Raw genomic sequence first — 18586 nt, 5'->3', positions numbered from 1 at the left:
ACCACCCAAGAGATCCTATAGGTAGTGACAGTCTCCTAATGTGATAAATAGGTATCAGCATCCTCTGGCTGCTTCTCACTGTCTGGTGAGCACTGTCCCTTAATCACAACAGTACATCTTGCTTCACTGAGGTATTTCCTGTGCTATAATCATTTGCACAGAAAAGAGGTTCCCATGGCTCTTTTTCTTGTGTGTGGCTTCCAGTAACATTCCTAGAAGCTAGTGGCAAATATATTTAGGGGAGCAGAATCCTCCAAAGTATGCTATGGCTAAAGTCTAATGTGACAGTTTATTTGACAGAGAAAGGAGATTGATTAAACTCCCCAAAGACTGGAGCTGTGTGTAATGCACTTATACAACAAGGGTGGGTCCTACCTGCCCCTGACAGGTCTTGTTATTCTCTCTTCTCGGTGTTGATGGAGTGGGTCTGTTAATGCTTTGGAGGATGTCAAACATGCATGCTTATGGTTACCACTTTATGCCTCCACATCCCTCCCCTCAGTTACCTAGCACTGCATATTTCTAGTCCTCTGACTGGCAAATCATTTTTGTTACAGTTCTTTTGTGTAAAAACAGTTCACATAATAGCTCTGTGTTAGACAAGGCATTAATCCTCACATCACCGGGATGAGTCAGCACAGTGCACTCCTGCCCGCACAGCTCAGCTATTATGACGTCAGCGCTATAGGGCGAGCCTCAGACACAAGCAGTACAGAGGACCTGTGTCACTGATTAGAAATCAAGGGGCAGACCTGTGAGATAAAAAATATTGAAAGGTTGTCTCTGGCTCATAGGAGAATGAGAAACTGATTCTATGCTACTTCAACCATCAGTTGCACAGCTTCTAGATCCTATTTTTTAAACCAGAGATAAGGCTGGGGGAATGACGTGTAGTGAGCCGATAGTCCATTCATATACCCATGACCTTGTCCCACCCCTGGGCCAGGCTGCATGTTTGCTTGGATTGTTCTAAATCCTGAGACTGCCTTATGTCGGCAGGGTGACAGGGCCTATGACAGTCCTGCTGTCCTCAAGTACCCCATGGACAGAGCTGATGGCCCCAGGGTGGTGCCCCAGAGGCCCATCAAAAGGAAAATGTTGCTTGGGAAGAGATCAGAACAGTATCTCCCCAGCACTTCTACTCCAAGTGCCTCTTCAATGGCCTCCTCTAAACAGGCGCAGACGTCTGCCTGTTCGACCTTCTCTTCTTGGCGCTGCGTTTAGTCCAGTGTCCCAATCTGGATTTGACTGGGATTTCAGCAGGAGCTGAATAGCTGCCAGATGTTCCCCCAAGAGTTTTCCATTCCATTACTGTTTAGCAGAAACAAAGAGGGACCCTCCATAACCTGTCATGCTTTAAGCAGGTAGCACAGACTCGCCCTATTGGGAAACCCAGTTCTTATAAGTTAGGCCCCTCTGCAATTCAGACTCAGATTTATTCTCAGGAAAGTACCTTTTAGTATTAGAAATTAAGTGTTGAAAAGGGTGATAATTTACAGCCTCGGTGGCATTCTCTTTTAAAAGACATTCCTCCATCGCAGCATCCAACCCTTACTCTTACTGTCCCCCCAGCCAGTTACCAGCCCTCATGATCTGAAAGTGCCTTACTGCTGGGATCTTCTGCCTTCATTAGACTGCTAATGGGCTCCTACCATGCCTATAAAAGCTAATACTACTGCTTGGCTTAGTTTTGATTAATTATCATGCACAGCTCTTTATTTAGTTTTCAGTCAACAAACATTTATGGAAAGCTAGTCACATGCTTGGTTCCAGGAACTCTAAGATAAATAAAAAATGCTTCCTTTCATTAAGAATCTCAGTAATTTCCATAAGTGAATAAAGGGTATAGCATGTGATAGGCACTGGAATTCAGGTGTAGTGAGAGGAATGAGAAAGACGTACTCACTTGCGTGTGGGCATGTGCCCAACCTGGGTCTCAGAGTCAAATGAATTGCAGTTTACCAGGTGGATTTGGGGGAGCAGAAATAAAAGGGGATCCTAATCAGGTAAAAAGCAAGAGCATTTACAACATCAGGAGGCATTCAGCAGCAGCCAGCTCCAGAGGTCTGAGTAGTTCCGTATGGCTGAAACATGGTGGATGAAAGAGGAGTATGAGAGATTGGGCTAGAAATAAGACAGGAGGCAGATCACAGAGGGCCTTGCATGCCATGCAAAGGAGTTTGGACTTGATCCTGCAGGCTCAAGGAGTCTATGAAGAATTGTAAGCATATTTATGTTTTAGAAAAACACTAATGATAGTAGAGATGCCTGGCTGAGAATATGGAAACTAGGTCAAAGGTGAAAACCAAGGGCCTGAACTGTGCAGTGGGGGTGGAGTGGAGAGGAGAGGCTATTTGGTAGTGTTGATGTAGACATTAACATGTATATAATTTCAGCATATCTTGGACCACTGCATAATCTTTGCCTTCTAAGAGAAAGGCTGATACCTTATATGGGGCCAAATTTCAGAACAAAATACATCCCTATGGGAGCTTCCCCAAAGACACCTCAATTTGAATCTGACCCCACTCCTAGCTGCTGCCTACTGGTGTCCAAGGGTAAGTGTCTCCTTCTGCCCACAGTGAATGTGGGATTAGGAGACATTCTCAGTGTCCTGCTTTTCTCTTCTTCCACCTGAAAATGAAACAGTTTCTAAATAATGTCCCCCTAAAGTCAATCAGTCCCCCAATTTCCTATCATTTTCCCATTGCTGCCTTTTTCTAAGCAAAATTTCCAAGCCATTGATCTGAATTGCAACTTATGCACAGCCGGGTGTTGAAACAATTCAGTGTATTCATTCCTTCTCTCTGAATTAGAGTTCACCATAAGTGTGCTTTTCTCTTGTTCACTTTGGGCTGCCAGGACAATTTAAAGGAAATTTTCAACAGCTTATGTCTCATGTACTATGTTCTCTTTTGCAAATGGGAGGATATGCGTGGGTGTATTTAAGTCTTCTCTATATTGCTTTCTGGAGAAAGGTTTGAGAAGATGAACAAGATGAGGAGTAGGGACCTATTGAAAGCCCAGGTCCCCCAGTGACCTGAGTGCAGAACGTAGGCTGGTGATCAGATGGTCAATTATGTGTTTGTCAAAACACAGTGGGCTGCATTCCAGACTGCCAGCTTTGGAGGCCCAGCTTCTGCCAACCAAATGTCATCTGGGAACATGCAACACTGGGCACTGTGAAGGAGTTTGAAATAGACCATGCCACAGCCAACCTACTGCCAGTCTTATAGCACCAATATGGCATGCACAGCCGGGCCCCATGTTTCAGAGCTCAGGAATTCACTGTACTAAATTCATGAGGTCAGATGGGTTCATGTTTTCAAAGCCTATGTTCTCTGCTTTGAACACTGTGACTTGCTCCTCAGCAATTTCCAAGGGATTTTTCCAGTCACATCTCTGTGGAAACCACTCTTTTTGTGACGGTTATAAGAGCCTTGTAACTGTCCCAGAGGACAAGGAAAAAAAAATAAACTTGCTCTGACAATGACTGTGATTCCGACAGAGGGATTCCAACTCTTAGGAAATTACATTAAAGGTGCATAGCTTTTAAAATATCAGGAACCACCTTGGCAACTTATAAAAAGCAGAAGGGCTTTGCCTATTTTATAAAGTGATTTGCATATACCTGCATAAATAATGTCCCCACCTGTACTTTTATGCATTTAGGTTGAATAAATTAAATTCCATGATCTTTAAAATATATTCACTGTCTTTCATTGCTCAGACACCATTTTCAGGACCCTTCCTCCTCATTTTTTTTCTTGTGGTAGTAGTGGCTATTTTTTTCAATCTCTCAGCTAATTTAGAGAATCAAAACACTCTGCAGACCAATCTACCACAGCCAGGGACAATACTTCTCTCTGCTTACATTTCTCTTAGCCTTTCTACCTATCAGACCATGAGTTGCATCTATTTTTCATAAGGGAAAATGAGAGAGTGTATTACTAAGGTAAAAACACAGCATAAGATAAGATTAAGCTCTACTACCTATATGTACATCCAGACTTGCACTGATAACATACCTCAAGGATATGCCCATACTAACCTTTTCTTTCCTTGGCCACTGCCACAATCCCTTTAGGAACCATCCAACTATTAAGCCATATCAATTGAAACTTCAAATTAAAGCCTGGTCAGTAAGCCAGCCTCAACCACATTCATTCTGTAAGACAGCAGTCCCCAACCTTTTTGGCAACAGGCACAGGTTTCAGGGAAGACAGTTTTTCCATGGACTGTGGCAGAGAGTGGGGGGAGGTGGTTTGGGATGATTCAAGCACATTACATTTGTTGTGCACTTTATTTCTATTATTATTACATTGTCACTTGCCCCTCACTGATAGGGTTTTGATATGAGTCTGCAAGCATTGATTTATTATTGACTCTGTGCAGTTAAGCCTCTCTGCTAATGATAACCTGTATTTGCAGCCGCTCCCCAGTGCTAGCATCACTGCCTCAGCTCTACCTCAGACCATCAGGCATTAGATTCTCATGAGGAGTGAGCAACCTAGATCTCTCGCATGTGGAGTTTACAGTAGGGTTTGTGCTCCTACAGGAATCTAATGTTGCCGCTCATGTGACAGGGGGCAGAGCTCAGGCAGTGATGTGAGTGATGAGGAGTGGCTGTAAATACAAATGAAGCTTCCTCACTTGCCCACTGCTCACCTCCCGCTGTGCAGTCCCAATTCCTAACAAGCCATGGACCAGTACCATTAGGAAAAGAAGTTATACCGTTGAGTGTTTTGTATGCATAAAAGACAATAAATTACTAAGTTCCTTTGGAATGATACAGTCCAGGAAGTACTATAGGATTTCACTCATGAAAGAGAGCCTTGAAGGCTGGAAAGTTTCAAAGAAAACATGATTCAGCTGGGTCCTGAAAAATGCCTAAAATGTAAAAAATATGAAGTGAAAGAGAATCATATTCCAAGCAAAAGCATACATCGAAGTAGTAGAATCTTACAAGGGGTACATACTTGGCATGGCTCCTCCTCACCCAAATTCTAGACCCATTGATAAGGAACTGACAGCTGGAGAACCACAATTTTTTGTAAAGGTTGATTGAAGGGCATAGCTTAGTGTGATAGGAAAAATGGGCTCGCTGATCCCCTTTCCTTCAATCAAACCTTGGATAAGCCCTCTCAAGGGGAAATTTGGATCCACATAGGAGCAACACTTCTGTGGGCCACTAACTACACTAATATAAGTAGAAAAGGAAAGACAAAGAGGCCAAACTCCTAGACTTACAAACTTCAATAAATCAGATTGGTTCTACTTAATTGAGAAATATGGGCCAGGAGCTGTCTTACCAACAGGATGATTCACCTCTATGGGGAAGTAAAAGGAATGAGCCAAGAAGCAAGGTATGCTTAGGAAACATCTGGAAACTAGGAGTGGGAAAGAGGCCTTCTTACCAACACTAAGATCCACAGGCTGGAAAATGGGAAGAGGGAGTACTGATGAGAAGAAAATGGAACCAGACCCAAGAGGCTAGACAAGGCTTTTATCTGCCTCAGGGGACATACCTGGGGTTGAAACCAGTAGTCTCAGACTGGTTATCCAAGATCTAAACTGAGGACTCTTTTTTGGAGTCTCAAAATAACCAGAATCAGAACGTGGTAGAACTGGCAGTTCTCACCACTACAAAGTCAAAGTAACAGGTACTCTAAGGGAAAATAAGAGAAAACATCAAAGTGAGTCCGGAAATTCAGAAGGAGCTTCCCTGAAGAGGTGACACTTAGGCCAACATCTGAAGATTAAAAACAAGAAGGAAGGTTGGATGGTGGAAAAGGGTTCCAAGCAGAGGGAACAGCATGGTGAGGCCCTGAATACAGCTGATGGAGAACGAGAAGACAGGCAGTCCAATTTGTGGTGGAAGATATATGGAGGGCCTGATGATGGCAGGCCATGTTAAGGATTTTGATCTTCATCCTAAGGACAATGGGAAAGCAAACTTAAGGCAGAGTGTGGCATGATCAACATCTTTTTAAAAGATTATACTCTGGGGCATTTATCCCAGAGAGATGGAAACATATCCACACAAAAACCTGTACACCAATGTTCATAGCAGCTTTATTCATCATAGCTCCAAACTGGAAAGAACCCAAATTGCCTTCAGTGAGTGAATGGTTAAGGAAACTGGCACGGCCATGCCATAGAATACCTCTCAACTCTAAAAAGGAATAAACAATTAATATACACAAATACTTGGATTAATCATAAGGGTATGTATTGCACTGAGTGAAAAAGCCCATCTCAAGATTACATGCTGTTCGTGGTTCTATTTATATGGCACTCTTGAAATGAAATATTGTAAAGATGGAAAACATACCTGTGGCTGACAATGTTAGGAGTAACACAAAAGATCTTTGCCATGGAACTATTCTGTAGTGTTCACACGAGTCTATGCATGCAATAAAATTTCATAAAAATACACACACACAAATGCATGTAAAACTGGTAAAATATGAATAAAGTAGGTGGATTATACCAATTTCTTGATTGTGTACTATAGTTATATAAGTTGTTAAAATTGGACAAAACTGAATAAAGGGAATAACATCTTTCTGTATTATTTCTTACAACCATTACATGTTAATCTATAATTATCTTGAAATTAAAAGTTTAAAAATATATCAAGGTAGCTTCATTGTGCTAAATAATTTGGAAGGATCAAAAGTGGTTATGACATAATGAGTAAGATGTGCACCGTCTGAGGGTTGGTCACGCTTGAAGCTTTGACTCGAGGGGAGGGGAGGGGCAGGGGCAATATACGTAACCTTAACATTTGTACCCCCATAATATGCTGAAATTTTTAAAAAAAGGTGGTTATGAGAAGACCAGTAACAAAGCTATTATAGTAGACCAGACAACAGATAGTGTAGTGACAGTGGGAATAAAGGAAAAATAAATGGAATTAAGAGATAAGTTAGAAGTAAAATATATAGGACCTTCTCATGGTTGATTGTGGGAGACTACGGAGAGAGAAATGGCAACTATGACTCCTGGATTTTGACTTAGAAAACTATATGGAAGATGATGCCATTCACAGCTACATAAACCACCAAATGAGGATTGGGGTAGAGGGAAGATTGTAAGTTCTGTTTTCGAGATGTTTAGTGTGAGGTACTTTTGATAGATGTAAATGAGCATATTTAATAGGCATAGATAGATAGATAGATAGATAGATAGATAGATAGATAGATAGATAGATAGATAGATAGACAGACAGACAGCTGGAATTCAGAAGTAAAATGAAGCCTGGAGATACCAGTTCAGGGGAGTCAGCATATAGTGATAAGTGAAGCTGTTATGCTGGATGATATTGCCTAGGCACAGGATTAGATTGAGAAGAAGGCTCAAACTGAGACTTGAAGAGCTCCTAATATTTAATCAGCTGGTAGAGAAAAATGAGGCCATAAAATACCCTCTCAAGGGGCAGGTAAGAAGGTAGCAGGAAAACCAGAAAGCATAGGCACAAATGCTTCAAAGATAGTGGTCAGGAGTGTGAAGTGCTACTTAGAGGTCAAGTAAGTTAAGGACTGACAAATATACATTGAATATATTAACTTGGAGGCAATTGTTGACCTTAGCAAAAGCTGTTTTGTTGAGGTGGTGGAAACAGTAACTTTGTAACAGGATGAGGAAAGAGTGAGGGGTGAAAAATAGAGACAGAAAATGTGGACAACTTTTAGAAGTTTTGTTTTGAAGAAAAGGAAAATGAGCTAGTGTAATGTCTTGTGGGAGGGCAGTGAGGTCAAAAGGTTTGAAAAAAAGTGAAAATACATTGGTGTTCTGTGTATGCTTATAGGAAGAATACAGTAGCGAGGAGAGATTCAGTGTGCAGGAAAGAGAAGCAGACAGGACGATTGGTAGGATAAATTGCTGATAAGACTAGAGAGATGGAACCCTGAGCATAAGTGGAGGGATGGAAGGAGTGGCACCTCTTCTATCATTATAAGAAAGTAGAAGTAAAGGACAGAGGCAGATGCAAGCCTGTGTAGGTTTGGTGCAGACAAGTTAAGAAGTTTCTCAAATGATGGTTCCTAAGAGACAAGGTCCTGCTAAGAATAAGTAGGGTGGAGGTTTGAGGAAAGTAGAGGTTCGAAATAGTTCCTGAAACATATGGGACAGAAAATTGACCAGAGAAGCATAGTAGGAGTCTCCTTGGCAGTGTGGAAGGCCCAAATGAGACTGGTGGGTTAATGTTGATAGCTATCTGCCTTGTAGTGTGATTTTCTCTAGCAGTTCAGGGACCAAGGTAGAAAATGAAAAGAAATCTGTATTTGAGTTCAAAGTTGGATAGTGTTTCACCTAGTACCATGTTTCCCCAAAAATAAGACCTACCCATTAAAAAAGCCCTAGCAGGATTTCTAAGCATTTGCACAATATAAGCCCTACCCTGAAAATAAGACCTAGTGATGGGCGTGGCTACACAGTGTATCTGCACAACCCATGCATTTTGTCGCAGAGCGGTAAAGAAGACGAGCAGCTCTTCTCATTTGCTCCATCGTGAAAGCTACTATCCCAGAGGTGACCAGAAAGGTCGGCTCCCCCTTCAGATCCGGGCCAGTGGTTCTAAAGGAAATAGAGTCGCAAGAAATTCAGGATGGAATTCGGGGTTTGGAGAGTTATGATGATGACGAAGACGACTTAACTATATTTGAATAAATGTAGATTGTTGTTACTGTACTTAAAAAAAAAAATAACACATCCCCTGAAAATACACCCTAGGGTGTCTTCTTGAGGAAAAATAAATATAAGACCCTGTCTTATTTTCAGGGAAACACAATATTTGTGAAAGGGAATTAGGATCCAGTTTAAGCTTTTTTTTTTTTTTTTTTTTTTTTGGTTCTAGCTTAAGCCAGTGAAAGTGCCCTGTTACATTTTCCAAGCATCTGTTGAACACCTACATTGTACCAGGCACTGTATTTGGTACAGAAAATACAAAGGAGAGCAAGGTACCATCTCTTCCATCAAATAGTTAGTTCACAGTCTACAGTAATTTCAAGGCTGCCATCTGGTCCAGAAGGCCATGAGCAGATGATTAAATAACCTTTGCCAAAAGACAGGGAGACCCATGTCATTCCTTTTCTTTATTATGCCTGCTCCTTCCCTCAACCCTCTCCTCACAATAACTAGTCATTCTTTTTGCTTTCTCAAAAAAAACTTCTCCTCTCTGCCTTATTGCCAAGCCTCTAATATGCATCATACATATATGAGTGACAAGTATGATTTCTCCTATTATCATTTTGCTAAAATATGATCATTTAGGAACAATTAGATCATCTACTTGAAATATGGTACTGGTACTGTGTGAATTGTCTCTAAATTTTAAGACCTGGTATCTAATGCTATAGAAAGATTATTATTTTAAAAAGACAGGGAGAAAGAAAGTGTGGACAGGTAAGAGAGAGGGAAGAAAGAAAGTAGAGATGGAAAGAAGAGAAAGCAAGCCTATTAACCTCAGAAGAACTTATGTAGCAGCCTCATCCTTATTTGTTATTCAAGGGAACTCCCATTTGAAATGAATAAATGATCCTCCATCCCTAATGGTGATCTAGCCATCAGCCTCCAAAAATGGCTTTCAGACCTGGAAATATACCAGGGTACTATACACTAATTAAATTCCAGCTGCTGGCAATGTAAGAAGAGATACAAAGAGAATCTGAAGGAGGTGGAAGTTCCTAATTTTCAATAGAAGTGGGTTCTTTTACTCAGATTTATTTTAAGCCTTATAAAATGGTAGGTTAGAAAGAGGTGGGGGCAGTGATGGCTTTCCTTTATTTGAGCACATTCCATTCTGCTAGATTCCCTTTAGGAAATGACATTAAGACCATTTGACTCAAAACTAAATTGCAGATACATCTGGGGTAAAATTTGGCAGCTGTTGAGCAAAGCAGCTGTATTTTTTTAATATTTACTTCTCAACATGATTCTATAATTCGCACTTATAAAATATTAAGAAAGTATAGGGTAAGGGGAAAACATCCATAATTCCGCTACATAGAAACAACTATTATTGAAAAATTTTAGATCACCCTCTAGTCTCTTCTCTGGATTTTAACATAACTGAGCATACCTTGCATGTATAAGATTGTATCCTATTTTTTAACTCTCTCTATATAATAAATACTTCTTCATGTAATTACATACTCTTTATAAATATCACTATAATGTCTGAATAATGTTCTATTATATAACATCCCCAGAATTACCTAACTATGCCTTAGATATAAATATTTAGGTTATTTTTGCTATTTTAACTTTTATAATTTAAAATGCTTTAAGATAATAACTACTGTGCATCACTTCAAATTGTCAAACTTGAAGCAGGCAGTGATGTCACCCATCAAGAAATTGGTCAGGCAATGATGTCACCCTACTAAGAAAGCTAGTAATTGCTAATGACTATGAAAATCTTACTGGAATTTATAAGCACTTGTTGCATGGTTTATGTAAGCTCTTTTTTTCTCCCAAAGTAAAAGTTCTAATTATTAATTCTAAAATGTACACATTTATTTTTGTTTGAATTTGTTATAATGATGGTATATAAAAAGAGCAAAGTAAAATTAATTCAAAATCTTACAGCCAGGAGATAACTACTATTAATACTTGGAAAATATTTTTCCATACACATCTATTATCCATCTCCTTTTTATTTCTTGCTCTATGTCTTTCTCTTTTCAAGATAAAATAAAAAGTAACTTGCTGTTTTATAATTTGCTCTTTTCACTTAACATTGTAATAGGCATTTTTGCATATTCACAAATATAGATCTACATTATGTTTTTGACAGTTACATTGTACTCCAGTATATAGATAATTTATTGACTCAATCACATATTGATGGACATTTGGGATATTTGGAACTTTTTTCCTTACTAACAGTGCTACAGTAACTATCTTTATATGCACACATATAATGCATTACCCATTTCTAAAATGTACTTACCTGATTATTTCCTTAAGATAAATTTATATTAGTAAAACTGCCAAAGTAAAATGTATACATTGCTAAACTGTCCTCCGGTAAAACTGTATCAATTTATATCTCTACCAACAAGAAGGAGATTGCCCATTTCTATTTCTCCACATCCTCACTATTTCTGTAATTGTCAGCTGTAATTTTCGCCATGAATATTTTCATATTGGGGTATGGGATACATTTTCCAGGCATAAAATCAAGGCCTTAAAATTTCAAGAAAAATATATTACGTTTTGTTACATGAAAGTAAAAATTGCTATGGTAGAAAATAATTTTTAAACTGGGAAAAATATCTGTGACATATCTCTAATATTTTAAGAGTAGCTTTAAATCAACAATGAAAAGATAAATGACACAATAAGAATTTGGAAAGGACAAATGAGCAGTCCAACACGTGTTTCGTTTCTTAGTTTTATTCCTTACTACAAAGACAGTGTTCCCTGAACTCCTTCGAGGTCACCTCAAGCTCTGCTTCTTACGCTCCGATGGCAACACCATAATATCCCCCAAATTTACCTAACTATGCCTTAGATATAAATATTTAGATTATTTTTGCTATTTTAATTTTTGTAATGTAAAATCCTCCCTTGCTATCCTCCCAGAGAGTATTGTGGGAAGCAAAACACCAGTCAGAGGACCTGTGGCATTTCTGGGTTGCGGGGGATAGTACCTCCCCTGGTTACATACATTTGTGTTTATTTGGCATCACCATCTCCCAGAGGGGCAGGCAAATTCTTCACTCACAAGAATGTAAAAATGATCATTTGCGCTCTGCTGTCAGACCCCAGAATACGTAAATTATCGGGAAGGGAAAAATACACGCTGGCAACATTGCCTGATCCATGTCTCCAGGGCAGGATTGACACTATTCTTCTACCAGATGTAGATAGAGATTTCTGGATGTTCTCATAAATAAAGTGCTAGAGGCCATGTCATCAATGTCCTCCATCTTTCGCCTCTCTCTGACTCCCATGTGTATTACTACATACTTAATGAAATGGAATATTTTTCAGCAACTTCAGGGAAAGTGAAAGACACTAGAGAAATGCCACACTGACAGCATCACCCAGCCTCCATAGTAAAAACTGTCACAGGGCGTCTTCCCTGTGTTTGGGGATAGGGGTCGTCTGGGTGCTGGGAGGAGTTCTCCACATCTCTCAGAGGGGCAGGAGTCACTGTACAAAGCTGCTCTGAGTGGTAATTGGAGTATTCCTGCAGCACAAGGAGTTCATTTGCAGATGATAAGGGATGGCATGTGCTCCGAGGCATTTTTCCCCTCTCTTTGGCAGAAAATTATGTATATGAAAGTCATGTGTGCCTTAAATCCTTAGACAGTGTCCAGAAAGGAAGCAGAAGAGAGACAAACATGTTAAAGATTCTATGGAAGTCCCTGCGGGCCAACTGAAGGAGAATGGTAGAAACCAGGCCCAGTAATGGCTGTTCTCTACCTGAACAGTCAGATGCCCCATGAGGTGTGAGTATATGGTCCTGAGCCAGGCTTTAGTGCTACCCGCAGTGCCATCAGAGATCATGAGGCTGGCTCAGCGTACCTAGGGCTCAGAGTGCTGAATAGTCTCACTTTCTTCATGATGCGCTTAGAAAACATCACATATTATACCCCTGCTTCTGCAGCATAGATAATACTCAGGGGCCAAATGGGGACACAATAATGATGTCTTCTTCATGTTCTTTCTTACTCTTTCCCTTTCTTTTCCAAACATGGTAGCCTATTCAAAGCTGGGTTTTGCAGGGGTGTAGGAAGTTGTGTGTGGGGGTGTGCGTGTTTGTGTGTGTGTGTGTCTGTGTGTGTGTAGCTATTGAATACAGATAAGAAACACCTACCTTACCCTTATCCCAGAGACTCATTTGCAAATATTTATCTAGAACAGGCCACCTTATCTCTCACATTTTGATAGGCTAAAATTGGTCTCACCAATAGTCTCTCTTTGTAAATTCCTAGTCTGTTTGGTACTTGGAGAATAATTATCACCTCTAATTTAAAATTAACCATATATTTTGGGTAAGAGAAACATGTATCTCATGACTTTATAAGAATAAAAGAGAAACCTTATATTGTTTCTCTTCTGTATGCTTGACTAGCTTGTAAGGGCCAGACTGAAGGATTTAGAAGTATGTCCTTACATGGCAAAAAGAGATGGTGAATTCTGTGTCCTCACATGGCAGGAGGTAGAATGGCAAATGGGAGGGAGACAGGTCTCTTACAGCTCTTTTTCTAAGGGCACTAATCCATTCGTGAGGGCTCTGCCCTCATGACTTAATCACTTAAAGACCCATGTTTTAAAACTATCACATTGGCAATTAAGTTTCAACATATGAATTTGGGGGAACACAATTAGACCAGAGTACCCAGTAATAAATGAATGTGTAATTTTTTACTATTATAATAAATTAATCTTTCATTAAGTTCAGCATCTCTCACCTCTATTCAAATAACGACCAAATAACGATTGAGCTGTTCTTTAGAAAAGAGTTAGGAGCTTTCTATGAGTAACCCCATAAAATGAATACAGACTTGGAAATAGGAAAGGATGCAAATAGAAGCCAGAAAAACAACTGAGAGCTGTGTGTGCCTTAACTGTGCCAGCCACCCTAAAATGAGTTAGGCTTTAGTTAAGATAGAATCAAAAACATGCACTCTAGACATTCATATATTTCTAGGATTGTGTAGGGGTTTAGTTTCATCTCATCTCTTAGTAAAATTATTTTTGTAAAAATAACTTGGTCTAAGAAGAAAGATTTCTCCATACCACAGTTGGATTATTTCATGGGAACAGTACACCCCTTGGCAGACCACACTGACTTGCAGAGCAGCCTGTGGATCCAGGGAAAATAGTCTGAGTGACCCCAGGAGGGGCAGATTCAGGGCCAGCTATATGCAAGGGTCTTTACGATCTTCCAAAAGTTACCCCAAATCAGTCCTTTATTTCATTCCTCAGCAATAGGCATTGACAAATTTAAAAGATCAAAGTTTCTTTTAAGGCCTGAGCCATTCATATTATTATATGGGGATTATTACTACGTCAGCTGCAACTACCTTTGTCTGTGGTCCAGGACCTCAAATCAATCCCATACACAAACATACGTGCACCCACATAAGTGTGCACTCACACACACACACACACACACACACACACACATACACACACACACACACGGTCTACTGATATGAGCTTTTCTCCTGCCTATTAGGTGCATTACAAATCTGCCTATAATGGGGCCTCTGCATTCCAACAGAAATATTTCTGGAGCTCTCCTGGCTCCCACAACATTTGCTGGGTGCACATTTAATATGTTTTAGCTTTACTGCCTGAAGATGGAATCAGGGACATCTACCTGCACATGACAGTGCTTTGGCTCTTGCAGTTGCAGAACTTAATGTATGTATCAGTAATGAAAATCTTAATTAAGAAAGCTGCATCATTGTCCATGAACACTCATTTTTCTCCCCCTGCAAAGCCCTTTGTGTATTGCAGTATATACCTGGTCCAGACAGACAGAGCCCTCGAAGAGCTTGTCTGGCAGATCTTCTCTTGATTATTAACAGCTAGTGAATGACAAAGTCTCGCTCTCCTTTTGTCTTGAAGCCGAGGCTTGGAACAGAAGAGCACACAATGTACTGTAGGGTTTGTTTGTGTTTTTTTAAACTTGCTTTTATTACGTTGGTGGGTTTAAAAATCCGACAGTGTTGATCAAAACTAATTTAGGTAACTTAGAGTTGCCAAAACACTAGCAGATGCATATTTACACATATACTCTCAGAGAAATGTAATTTTTCATATAGAAACAATGCACAAACATAAGAAGGGAAAATTTTAAACTGTCTGCCCATGTTTCTGGTACCTTTGGCCTCCAGTGCTTAAAGAGTGCAACATCCCCACTTCTGTGACCTTAGCAGTTACTTCTTTCCCTGTGCCAATGTGTATGTGCCAATTTGTCATTTGTGCAGAGAGTAAGAAGCTTTGGAAGATGGAATAACTTTATGCAGATAAATGTACCCAGAACAATTCAAATAGTTACTAAAGAGGTATTTTGAAAAGATGGCTTACAATTATGTTTATGTAGCAATGCCCAATTGTAATCTTTTAATGCCCAACTCACAATGCCCAAATTAAAAAGGTTAAGTCATTTAAAATTCTCCTAAACGCCTCAAAACATTCTACTCTTAGAAAGTAGTAACTCCTACTATTAATATTAAGTCTATGACCTTGACCCATGACCTACATGGTAAAGAAAGAGGCTCATGTTCTTACCCACTCACATACCATTCAGCCTTCTGTATTTCCTATGTCTCTGGTCTGCAGTGTTAACCATTATCTGGAAAAGCCATGTAAATAATTGAATTGGGTTCCAGCCACATACTTATATAACACTTTCTACTGGAATAGGACACACCCGCCTAGGGAAGATCTAGTAATAGATACTTATGACCTGTCTTCTTCTGGTTGTACATATACTGTCCTCACCAAGAGGGGAGCAGCCAGGCCATCTCTGATGGAGCTAGTGTGCTGTTTTATTTATGCTGCTTCTTAGGACTTCACATCCTTTAGCTCATTTATTTTCAAAGTCACTGTAAAGTAGGTAATAGCCAGTTTTCCACATATCTGGAGTAAGAGAAAAATTGTGTAATTATTCTGTGTATCATGAAAGATGTGAGGAAGACCTCATTATGGGAAAATTATTTTCAAATAGTCCAATTTATTAAAATCTCATGGCTGTACTCATAACATCTTAAGGTTAAATATGAAAAGTCAATAAAAATAGGCATGGTTTTATACTAGAACCACAATAAGAGGTTAAAAGAGATGTTATCAAGGCTCTTGGGCTAGATAGGAAACACTGTGGTTTAAAGAACCATCTGACCAACATTGCCACAAATCCTAAAGCAACTAGGAAGTAATTGGCCTAGCTATGTGTTGTTGCAGGTATAACATAAAGCATATAGTAAGCTCCCAATAAGTGTTGGAGAATGAATAAATTATAAATGAATAAGGTAAAGAATGAATTGTGTTGACATTTCAAAGACTGAACTGGAAGATCAGGAACTTTTCTTAATTTTGGAAAGTTCTTGATTAAAAGTTAGGAGTCTTCTGGATTTGTAGACTTTGATCTGTAACTTTCCAAACAAGTAAACTACTCATAGAATTATGAAGAATCTTAAGATTTGCAATTTGGGTAGATCAGTTACCTTCTGACTCTGGAACCACAAACATACACATACACCCATACACATACACATACATACATGTATGTATTATATGTATGTAAACAATCACTGGATCACAATATAAAACGTACTTCCTACTGTGAGTATGAATAAAAATGTTTAACACCCTCCCTTTGAAAAAACAAAAAAGTTGTGTATGTTAAGATAATATCTTCCCCCATTCAGCATGTCTACAATTTGCTTTAAATCAAAGACAGTGACCAGACCCATTAAAAATGGCAGGCCGTCTTCCCTTTATCTCTGAGTAAACTTAGATTTAGCCTGCATTCTGCTAGGTGATCTCCCCTGTCCTTCCTTGGAGTGTCATCCAAATGCAGTGTGAGAGTAGGAGTGGGGAGCAGTTACATGTAGTCAGCTCATTATGGTGGGGTCAGTGTCTGGCTTCTCAATTTTGTCTTCTGTCTAAGCTCAAACTCACTGTGATGTCTGAGAGCCTATGTAGCCTTTAGTTTCCTGTCAAGGTAGATCACTGATGTGTCTTCCTTGCCCCAACTCCAAAAGCCCTTCAACTCCAAAAGCCCTGTCAGTTAGACTGCAAGCTGGGTTTGGTGCTTGTGAGGCCTTTGTGAGAGATTAGAGGGTCTATAGAAGGAAGAGGCCAGGGTTTTCCCCCTCCTTTCTTTGCATCCTCATCAGCTGCATTTCCTTTGCGGTCTACTCCCTCTGAACAAACCTACTATGAATCCAGCTTTCCTGGTTGACCATGGCCTCTGGGCTTCCATAACACCATCTCTTCCCATTGTCCTTCCAGCATAGGGGCAGCAGAAATACAATCCTTCCTCCAAAAGAGCCCATTGAATGTTGGGAAAGGATGGACACATAACACAGATGTCTGTAATGCATGTGAAACAGATCACATTAAAGGATGCACTGCAGGCTGGAGATGCACATGGAGAAGTTCAATACTTGCCTGCATGGTAGGGTTTCTCAGAGATGGCCTAACAGACAGGTGACACTTGATCTGAGTCTTCAGGGATGAATAGGGATTTAGCAAGCAGATAGAGGAGGGATCTCACCTCTGTTGTCTTTCTATATCCCTCCCAATACACTGATTTTCAAGAGAAGTCTATATATTCCTTATCAATTAATAAAAGCATGACTGATCTTTTGGAGCTTATCATCCTTTGGATTAGTAAGTGGGACAGCACTACAGTGATTGGGTGGGTGTGGCTTGAGTTTCAGCTCTGATGAGTAGCATCAGCTGCCTGCAGGAAATGAGTTCCTTCAAATGTGTCCTTTTGTAGATTTGACGGGGCTATTTCTAGATTTCAGGCTTGAACTAAAGACTTAGATCTCAAGACACTCCATCTTATAGAATGTGCTACCCACAAGAAAAATACACTTATGCCATATAAAGTACATTATATCCAAATTGACCAAACTTCGAAAATGAAACAAATTTCAGATTATCATTGAATACTTTGATCTGTCAGGATTTTCCTCAGAATACTGTATTTTGCTATTTTTCAAACAGAGAAATAAGACTATTGATTTGCAAATAACATCATTTATCAAATTCTAGAAATAATACTTCTAATCTTGCCTTTTATAACCTAATAATTTAAGAAATAAAACTAATTGTTCTTCTCTCCATTGTTTACAAAATGGAAAATGGTTATACTACCGAAAGAATACAAGTCATTGAACTGTTTTAAAAAATGACAGTCCTTCTGATGACTTACCATCATCTCTACTTCTCTGCTGATACCTTCGTGTGTTTCCTCATCATTTTTGTGTTTGAAATATATGTTATATCAGCTTTGACCCAGTCAACAAGCTGAGGGATGAAGCAGGTTTAGGGCAAAGAAATGTCTTGCAACTGAAGTGAAAGGTCTTTAAAAAGCACATTAGCTGACTACAAGGATGTTCTTCAGTTCAAACTTGACCACCTTTTGCTGTCATATGGAAATATTTCCACTAGCAGTGTTATAAGTGATCCTATCAGCAAACGTGTGCATCAGTGATCATCCAGAGCGTCATATTTATGCTAGTGCTTAATAAGATGTTCATAAAGCAACATGCAGTTTGTTATATTTAAATGCCTGTGACTTCCTTATTTCAAAAGCAAGTATCTTAAACATAGTAATAGCATTTCTCTATATGCAAACCTCTGTACATAAAAAGGTTTACATTTTAAAACAAACATGTTTTTGAGTTTTATCCAAATTCAAAAACAGCATCTGAAATATTTAACAGCTGAAAAACACTTTCTCCTTGCTGGGAAAACTTAAACCTTGCTAGGCTTGATGCAACTTAAAAAAAAAAATCACTTCTGTGCTGAGAACTAGCATGAGAAAACTCAGCATGAAAGGTTGTTGTAATTTTCTTTCTTAATAAAGCTAAACCCAATT

At 39.4% G+C, this 18586-nt stretch overlaps 1 protein-coding gene across 23 annotated transcripts in view; it reads left to right on the top strand.

Moving 5' to 3' along the window:
* ZBTB20 (zinc finger and BTB domain containing 20) overlaps nucleotides 1-18586 on the top strand; it is a 760184-nt gene that overhangs the window by 598586 nt on the left and 143012 nt on the right. For 2 of the 23 annotated variants that reach the window (XM_012787586.3, XM_012787588.3), the window contains exon 1: nucleotides 13271-18586. This exon is cut by the window's right edge and continues 23537 nt beyond it. The exons of the other annotated variants lie outside the window; for them this stretch is intronic. The gene's annotated coding sequence lies outside the window, so the exon portion shown is untranslated. Of the gene's footprint in view, nucleotides 1-13270 lie in introns of those variants that run through there. 23 annotated transcript variants of the gene reach the window in all.

The sequence above is a fragment of the Microcebus murinus genome, chromosome 1 (assembly GCF_040939455.1).
Source record: "Microcebus murinus isolate Inina chromosome 1, M.murinus_Inina_mat1.0, whole genome shotgun sequence".
Taxonomy (NCBI): domain Eukaryota; kingdom Metazoa; phylum Chordata; class Mammalia; order Primates; family Cheirogaleidae; genus Microcebus; species Microcebus murinus.
The sequence above is the reverse complement of the archived record's forward strand: the minus strand, read 5'-3'. Positions and strand labels throughout refer to the sequence as shown.